We start from the raw sequence: 8,890 nt of genomic DNA on the forward strand, positions 1-8,890 counted from the left end.
GCATTTTTAGCCGGAAAAAACGACCATGTATAGTAAGGCATTTTTATACGAAAAAACGACCATGTATAGTAAGGCATTTTTATACGAAAAACGACCATGTATAGTAAGGCATTTTTATACGAAAAACGACCATGTATAGTAAGGCATTTTTAGACGAAAAAATGACCATGTATAGTAAGGCGTTTTTATCTGAAAAAAACGAGCATGTATAGTAAGGCATTTTTAGACGAAAAAACGACAATGTATAGTAAGGCATTTTTAGACGAAAAAAACGACCATGTATAGTAAGGCATTTTTAGATGAAAAAAACGACCATGTATAGTAAGGCATTTTTAGATGAAAAAATGACCATGTATAGTAAGGCGTTTTTATCTGAAAAAAACGAGCATGTATAGTAAGGCATTTTTAGACGAAAAAACGACCATGTTTAGTACGGCGATTTTACCAGAAAAAAACGACCATGTATAGTAAGGCATTTTTATACGAAAAAACGACCATGTTTAGTAAGGCGATTTTACCAGAAAAAAAACGACCATGTATAGTAAGGCATTTTTAGACGAAAAAATGACCATGTATAGTAAGGCGTTTTTATCTGAAAAAAACGAGCATGTATAGTAAGGCATTTTTAGACGAAAAAAACGACCATGTATAGTAAGGCATTTTTAGACGAAAAAACGACCATGTATAGTAAGGCATTTTTAGACGAAAAAACGACCATGTATAGTAAGGCATTTTTAGACGAAAAAATGACCATGTATAGTGAGGCGTTTTTATCTGAAAAAAACGAGCATGTATAGTAAGGCATTTTTAGACGAAAAAAACGACCATGTATAGTAAGGCATTTTTAGACGAAAAAACGACCATGTATAGTAAGGCATTTTTAGACGAAAAAACGACCATGTTTAGTAAGGCATTTTTACATGAAAAAAAACGACCATGTATAGTAAGGCATTTTTAGACGAAAAAACGACCATGTATAGTAAGGCATTTTTAGACGAAAAAAACGACCATGTATAGTAAGGCATTTTTAGCCGGAAAAAACGACCATGTATAGTAAGGCATTTTTATACGAAAAAACGACCATGTATAGTAAGGCATTTTTATACGAAAAACGACCATGTATAGTAAGGCATTTTTATACGAAAAACGACCATGTATAGTAAGGCATTTTTAGCCGAAAAAACAACCATGTATAGTAAGGCGTTTTCAGCCCGAAAAAGACGCCAATGGATAGTATAGCGTTTCGAGCCCTTCAGATGGGGATGTAGCTCAGTGGTAGAGCGCATGCTTTGCATGTATGATGTCCTGGGTTCAAACCTCAGCATTTCCACTCTTGAGTTTTTGTGAATTTCCCCATTGTGGGAGGATGAAAGGCTTTCTTGTTCTTATTGAAAAAAAATCTATAGTGAGGTGGTTTTAGCTGAGGTGTTTTTAGCTGAAAAAAAAACCCACCATGTATAATATGGCGTTTTCAGCTGAAAATAAACGACCATGTATAGAAAGGCATTTTTTGACGAAAAAAACGACCATGTATAGTAAGGCATTTTTATACGAAAAAATGACCATGTTTAGTAAGGCAGTTTTACATGAAAAAAACGACCATGTATAGAAAGGCATTTTTTGACGAAAAAAACGACCATGTATAGTAAGGCATTTTTATACGGAAAAATGACCATGTTTAGTAAGGCAGTTTTACATGAAAAAAACGACCATGTATAGAAAGGCATTTTTATACGGAAAAACGACCACGTTTAGTAAGGCGATTTTACCAGAAAAAAACGACCATGTATAGTAAGGCATTTTTATACGAAAAACGACCATGTATAGTAAGGCGTTTTTATCTGAAAAAAAAACCCACCATGTATAGTAAGGCATTTTTAGACGAAAAACCCACCATGTATAGAAAGCCATTTTAATCTGAAAAAAAAACGACCATGTATAGTAAGGCATTTTTATACGAAAAAAACCACCATGTATAGTAAGGCATTTTTAGACGAAAAAAACGACCATGTATAGTAAGGCGTTTTTATCTGAAAAAAACCCCACCATGTATAGTAAGCATTTTTAGACGAAAAAACCACCATGTATAGAAAGCCATTTTAATCTGAAAAAAAACGACCATGTATAGTAAGGCATTTTTATACGAAAAAACCACCATGTATAGAAAGCCATTTTAATCTGAAAAAAAAACGACCATGTATAGTAAGGCATTTTTAGCCGAAAAAAACGACCATGTATAGTAAGGCATTTTTATACGAAAAAAACGACCATGTATAGTAAGGCATTTTTATACGAAAAAACGACCATGTATAGTAAGGCATTTTTATACGAAAAACGACCATGTATAGTAAGGCATTTTTATACGAAAAAAAACGACCATGTATAGTAAGGCATTTTTATACGAAAAAACGACCATGTATAGTAAGGCATTTTTATACGAAAAACGACCATGTATAGTAAGGCATTTTTATACGAAAAAACGACCATGTATAGTAAGGCATTTTTATACGAAAAACGACCATGTATAGTAAGGCATTTTTATACGAAAAAAAACGACCATGTATAGTAAGGCATTTTTATACGAAAAACGACCATGTATAGTAAGGCATTTTTTGACGAAAAAAACGACCATGTATAGTCAGGCATTTTTATACGAAAAACCACCATGTATAGTAAGGCATTTTTTGACGAAAAAAACGACCATGTATAGTAAGGCATTTTTATACGAAAAAACAACGATGTATAGTAAGGCGTTTTTATACAAAAAAACGACCATGTATAGTAAGGCGATTTTACCTGAAAAAAACGACCATGTATAGTAAGGCATTTTTAGACGAAAAAACGACCATGTATAGTAAGGCGTTTTTATCTGAAAAAAAACCCACCATGTATGGTAAGGCATTTTTAGACGAAAAAAACGACCATGTATAGTAAGGCGATTTCACCAGAAAAAACCGACCATGTATAGTAAGGCATTTTTATACGAAAAAACGACCATGTTTAGTAAGGCGATTTTACCAGAAAAAACCGACCATGTATAGTAAGGCATTTTCATACGAAAAAACGACCATGTATAGTAAGGCATTTTTAGACGAAAAAACGACCAGGTATAGTAAAGGCATTTTTATACGAAAAAAACGACCATATATAGTAAGGCATTTTTAGACGAAAAAAACGACCATGTATAGTAAGGCGTTTTTATCTGAAAAAACGACCATGTATAGTAAGGCATTTTTAGACGAAAAAAACGACCATGGATAGTAAGGCATTTTTAGACGAAAAAACGACCATGTATAGTAAGGCATTTTTAGACGAAAAAACGACCATGTATAGTAAGGCATTTTTAGACGAAAAAACGACCATATATAGTAAGGCATTTTTAGATGAAAAAAACGACCATGTATAGTAAGGCATTTTTAGACGAAAAAAACGACCATGTATAGTAAGGCATTTTTAGACGAAAAAACGACCATGTATAGTAAGGCGATTTTACCTGAAAAAAAACGACCATGTATAGTAAGGCATTTTTAGACGAAAAAACGACCATGTATAGTAAGGCGATTTTACCTGAAAAAAACGACCATGTATAGTAAGGCATTTTTAGATGAAAAAACGACCATGTATAGTAAGGCATTTTTATACGAAAAAACGACCATATATAGTAAGGCATTTTTAGACGAAAAAAACGACCATGTATAGTAAGGCATTTTTAGACGAAAAAAACGACCATGTATAGTAAGGCATTTTTAGACGAAAAAACGACCATGTATAGTAAGGCGATTTTACCTGAAAAAACGACCATGTATAGTAAGGCATTTTTAGACGAAAAAACGACCATGTATAGGAAGGCATTTTTAGACGAAAAAAACGACCATGTATAGTAAGGCGTTTTTATCTGAAAAAACGACCATGTATAGTAAGGCATTTTTAGACGAAAAAAACGACCATGTATAGTAAGGCATTTTTATACGAAAAAACGACCATGTATAGTAAGGCATTTTTATACGAAAAAACGACCATGTATAGTAAGGCATTTTTATACGAAAAAACGACCATGTATAGTAAGGCATTTTTATACGAAAAAACGACCATGTATAGTAAGGCATTTTTATACGAAAAAACGACCATGTATAGTAAGGCATTCTTATACGAAAAAACGACCATGTATAGTAAGGCATTTTTAGACGAAAAAAACGACCATGTATAGGAAGGCATTTTTATACGAAAAAAAACGACCATGTTTAGTAAGGCATTTTTACATGAAAAAAAACGACCATGTATAGTAAGGCATTTTTAGACGAAAAAACGACCATGTATAGTAAGGCATTTTTATACGAAAAAAACGACCATGTTTAGTAAGGCATTTTTACATGAAAAAAAACCGACCGTGTATAGTAAGGCATTTTTAGACGAAAAAACGACCATGTACAGTAAGGCATTTTTAGACGAAAAAAACGATCATGTATAGTAAGGCATTTTTAGACGAAAAAACGACCATGTATAGTAAGGCATTTTGAGACGAAAAAAACGACCATGTATAGTAAGGCATTTTTAGACGAAAAAAACGACCATGTATAGTAAGGCATTTTTAGACGAAAAAACGACCATGTATAGTAAGGCATTTTTAGACGAAAAAACGACAATGTATAGTCAGGCATTTTTAGACGAAAAAAACGACCATGTATAGTAAGGCATTTTTAGATGAAAAAAACGACCATGTATAGTAAGGCATTTTTAGATGAAAAAATTACCATGTATAGTAAGGCGTTTTTATCTGAAAAAAACGAGCATGTATAGTAAGGCATTTTTAGACGAAAAAACGACCATGTTTAGTAAGGCGATTTTACCAGAAAAAAACGACCATGTATAGTAAGGCATTTTTATACGAAAAAACGACCATGTTTAGTAAGGCGATTTTACCAGAAAAAAAACGACCATGTATAGTAAGGCATTTTTAGACGAAAAAATTACCATGTATAGTAAGGCGTTTTTATCTGAAAAAAACGAGCATGTATAGTAAGGCATTTTTAGACGAAAAAAACGACCATGTATAGTAAGGCATTTTTAGACGAAAAAACGACCATGTATAGTAAGGCATTTTTAGACGAAAAAAACGACCATGTATAGTAAGGCATTTTTATACGAAAAAAACGACCATGTTTAGTAAGGCATTTTTACATGAAAAAAAACGACCATGTATAGTAAGGCGTTTTTATCGGAAAAAAACGAGCATGTATAGTAAGGCATTTTTAGACGAAAAAAACGACCATGTATAGTAAGGCATTTTTAGACGAAAAAAAACGACCATGTATAGTAAGGCATTTTTAGACGAAAAAAACGACCATGTATAGTAAGGCATTTTTAGACGAAAAAAACGACCATGTATAGTAAGGCATTTTTATACGAAAAAACGTCCATGTATAGTAAGGCATTTTTAGACGAAAAAAACGACCATGTATAGTAAGGCATTTTTATACGAAAAAAAACGACCATGTATAGTAAGGCATTTTTACCTGAAAAAAACGACCATGTACAGTAAGGCATTTTTAGACGAAAAAAACGACCATGTATAGTAAGGCATTTTCATACGAAAAAAACGACCATGTATAGTAAGGCATTTTTAGACGAAAAAACGACCATGTATAGTAAAGGCATTTTTATACGAAAAAAAAGACCATGTATAGTAAGGCATTTTTATAGGAAAAAACGACCATGTATAGTAAGGAATTTTTATACGAAAAACGACCATGTATAGTAAGGCATTTTTAGACGAAAAAAACGACCATGTATAGTAAGGCATTTTTAGACGAAAAAAACGACCATGTATAGTAAGGCATATTTAGACGAAAAAATGACCATGTATAGTAAGGCGATTTCACCAGAAAAAAACGACCATGTATAGTAAGGCATTTTTATATGAAAAAACGACCAATTTTAGTAAGGCATTTTTACATGAAAAAAACGACCATGTATCGTAAGGCATTTTCATACGAAAAAACGACAATGTTTAGTAAGGCATTTTTATATGAAAAAACGACCATGTATAGTAAGGCATTTTTAGACGAAAAACGACCATGTATAGTAAGGCATTTTTAGACGAAAAAATGACCATGTATAGTAAGGCATTTTTAGACGAAAAAACGACCATGTATAGTAAGGCATTTTTATACGAAAAAACGACCATGTATAGTGAGGCATTTTTAGACGAAAAAACGACCATGTATAGTAAGGCGATTTTACCTGAAAAAAACGACCATGTATAGTAAGGCATTTTTAGATGAAAAAAACGACCATGTACAGTAAGGCATTTTTTGACAAAAAAACCGACCATGTATAGTAAGGCATTTTTAGACGAAAAAACGACCATGTATAGTAAGGCGTTTTTATCTGAAAAAACGACCATATATAGTAAGGCATTTTTAGATGAAAAAAACGACCATAGATAGTAAGGCATTTTTAGATGAAAAAAACGACCATGTATAGTAAGGCATTTTTATACGAAAAAACGACCATGTATAGTAAGGCATTTTTAGACGAAAAAAACGACCATGTATAGTAAGGCATTTTTAGACGAAAAAACGACCATGTATAGTAAGGCGATTTTATCTGAAAAAAACGACCATGTATAGTAAGGCGATTTTATCTGAAAAAAACGACCATGTATAGTAAGGCATTTTTAGACGAAAAAACGACCATGTATAGTAAGGCGATTTTACCTGAAAAAAACGACCATGTATAGTAAGGCATTTTTAGATGAAAAAACGACCATGTATAGTAAGGCGTTTATTTTTATTATTATTATTTACCTTATTTTCTGGCACATGTGGCTGTCGCCGCTCACCCACAGAAAAACTGATCCTGTGACTCATAAGTGAGTTTTGAGAGTTTTGAATAAAATGTATTATTGTTATTATTATAAATGCATTCAACCTCCCCCCCCCCCCCCCCCAGCCCCTAAAATTAGAAATAGAGACACAAAAACCCATTTTTTCCTTCCGGCTCTAATAAACAAGCACATGACCTCTCCGATGTCTTCGCAGCCTTGGCGGTTTCGCCTTAAGCGGGACATCCACGCCGGCGCGTGATCGCGAGCCGTTTACAGACGTTCCACTGTTCCCACTCTGAAAGCAGTTCTTGTCCCCTCCATTCCGGTGTGTGAACCAAACTTAAAGTCCCCCCCGATTTACTTGGAACTCTTTGAAAAGGGGGGCCGCCATCGACCCCGTGACCCCATGGGCCCAGACCCACAGGAAAGGGTCACATATCAAGGATAAAAAAAGACAATCGGGACGTTTATGAGTCAATATGTACTCCCCCTTCCCCCCCACGCCACTGCACAGATGTTTTAGCTGAGTGCTGTTTGCAATAATAGCGGTCTGGAAGCCGAATGTGGGTCACCATGTGAAGGCCACAAGAAATTATCCGATAATGGCAAGTCGAATCAGCAGGCATTCGTTGACACTTTAACACAAATTATAATACAGTGATACTTTGGCTTACGAACGTAATTGGTTCCCAGACAGAGTGTGTAAGGTTAAAAGTGTGTATCCCAAAAATTAATTTCCCATAGGAAACCATTAAAATGAGAATAATCGGTTCCCAGGTCCCCATAAAACATAATTTTCTACTTTTCTAAGCCATAAAACTACACAAAATATACCTTATTTTATGTATAATAAATGTGGTATGGTATTATAATTAAAGAAATAAACTGTACTGTATAATAACATCGTTTTATTTACCTTTGTGATGGTCGTTGATGGCTGGATGGAGTGGCCGGTTTCATCAGCATTAAACACTTGATGAGGAACGTAGCCATTTTCTTTCACCATCTTGAGGAATGATCCCTTGGAGGTGCTTTCTCTGTGATAATTTTATCTAGTTCATCATCAATTGTGTTCTGTTTAGCTGGGTTGATAGCTTTTTGCATTAAGTGTACAGATGGCTTGTGAGGGTTATTTGTGGAGCCTGATTGATGGGATATTTAAAACCTATATTAAGACACCTATAATATACACCTTGGAGGTGCTTTCTCTGCGATAATTTTACCTTGTTCCTCATCAATTGCGTTCTGTTTAGCTGGGTTGATAGCTTTTTGCATCAAGTCTAAATTTCACTGAAAAGTTCGTAAACCAAGAGGTTTGTAAACCGAGGTATCACTGTGTAGAAAAAAAAAACACAGCCAGATGAAGTGGCTCGGGCCTCCCTGGTGAGGTGTTCCGGAACTAGGTAAAATTATGGCAGGGAAAGCACCTACAAGGGATCATTCCTCAAGATGGTGAAAGAAGAAGGCAGAGAAAGCACGGCAAGTTCACTCGGATATCATCAAGAGGCAAATACATCATCCATCCAACCATCACAAAGGTAAATAAAACGACTTTATTATACAGTACAGTTTATTTCTTTAATTATAATACCATAGCACATTTATTATACATAAAATAAGGTATATTTTGTGTAGTTTTAAGGCTTATTTAGTAGAAATTTACATTTTATGGGGACCTGGGAACGGATTATTCTCATTTTAATGGTTTCCTATGGGAAATTAATTTGGGGGATACACACTTTTCGCCTTACGCACTCTGTCTGGGAACCAATTAAGTTTATAAGCCAAGGTATCACTGTAATTTTTTATTGACGAATCGTCTGGTCTGTCCTTCTTTTCGTTTTGGTTCATTTCCAGCTAGAGTGGGCGTTCCCTCCAGAGGTGCACCTGTCTATTTTTTTAAATCACTGAATTACAGTCGCTCTATAGCGTAGGTGTCCAAGTCCTGTAAAAAGCGACAGTTGATTTTTGACTAATTATATTTTTTTATACACACACACACACGTATACACACACACACACACACACACACACACACACACACACACACACACACACACACAC

General features: G+C 34.4%; 1 non-coding gene across 1 annotated transcript; it reads left to right on the forward strand.

The window, feature by feature from the left end:
* Nucleotides 1-1,258: 1,258 nt before the first annotated feature.
* On the forward strand, nucleotides 1,259-1,330 carry trnaa-ugc (transfer RNA alanine (anticodon UGC)). The gene has a single exon. It is a non-coding gene; the product is annotated as a tRNA-Ala (tRNA).
* Nucleotides 1,331-8,890: the final 7,560 nt, after the last annotated feature.

This window comes from Hippocampus bargibanti, linkage group LG04 (genome assembly GCF_051943395.1).
Source record: "Hippocampus bargibanti isolate YZ-2025 linkage group LG04, ASM5194339v1, whole genome shotgun sequence".
NCBI classification, from domain to species: domain Eukaryota; kingdom Metazoa; phylum Chordata; class Actinopteri; order Syngnathiformes; family Syngnathidae; genus Hippocampus; species Hippocampus bargibanti.